Genomic DNA, 820 nt, shown 5'->3' with positions numbered 1-820 from the left:
CGGTATTAAAGGCAAAACGCGACAAATCTGCATTAATCCTGTGCCGAGTGCTGCTCCCTACGGCAATGTGTAAAATGAGGTTGGACTCCGATGAATAATCTGTAATAGGCCACCGCCATTATGTGCCACGTATAATACGGCTACTTGGACCTCCTTAGGCACCAGGGCCTGGATGCAGCTGCCACCGCTCTACCCCATTTATGTGCGCCCTCCCATATTGTGAGACTGATCTCCTCTACTGCATCTCGATAAGTATCTGTGCTCAGAATGTCCACCCGTCTACGGTTCCCTAATCCCTGACTCCCTTTAAGACTGATCTGTCCGTAGATCCATGAGACTGAAAAGTTAACATCACACAGCATCATGGCAAACAGAGTGATGTCACAGTGCAGGGATAATGCACACAGTGATGTCACAGTACAGGGATAATGCACACAGTGATGTCACAGTACAGGGATAATGCACACAGTGATGTCACGGTACAGGGATAATGCACACAGTGATGTCACGGTACAGGGATAATGCACAGTGATGTCACAGTTCAGGGATAATGCACATAGTGATGTCACAGTTCAGGAATAAGCATAAGAAATACAATTCACCGCACACTCTTGTTGAATACTTTGCAGAATTAGTGAATTTACTCAAAACATCCAGTCCAAAAAAGATGTGCCAAGACAAGAAAATATTATATACAGGGTAGATACCCAACGTTTCGATCCTCCCGGATCTTAATCATGGGGTACTTTGCAACTGCAATATCATGAATGTGGCACTTGTAATGAATATATATCCCCTTAGGAAGTCCCCAGGTACTGGA

This window comes from Dendrobates tinctorius, unplaced genomic scaffold (genome assembly GCF_039654945.1).
Source record: "Dendrobates tinctorius isolate UK_male_01 unplaced genomic scaffold, ASM3965494v1 ptg000020l, whole genome shotgun sequence".
NCBI classification, from domain to species: Eukaryota; Metazoa; Chordata; class Amphibia; order Anura; family Dendrobatidae; genus Dendrobates; species Dendrobates tinctorius.
The sequence above is the reverse complement of the archived record's forward strand: the minus strand, read 5'-3'. Positions refer to the sequence as shown.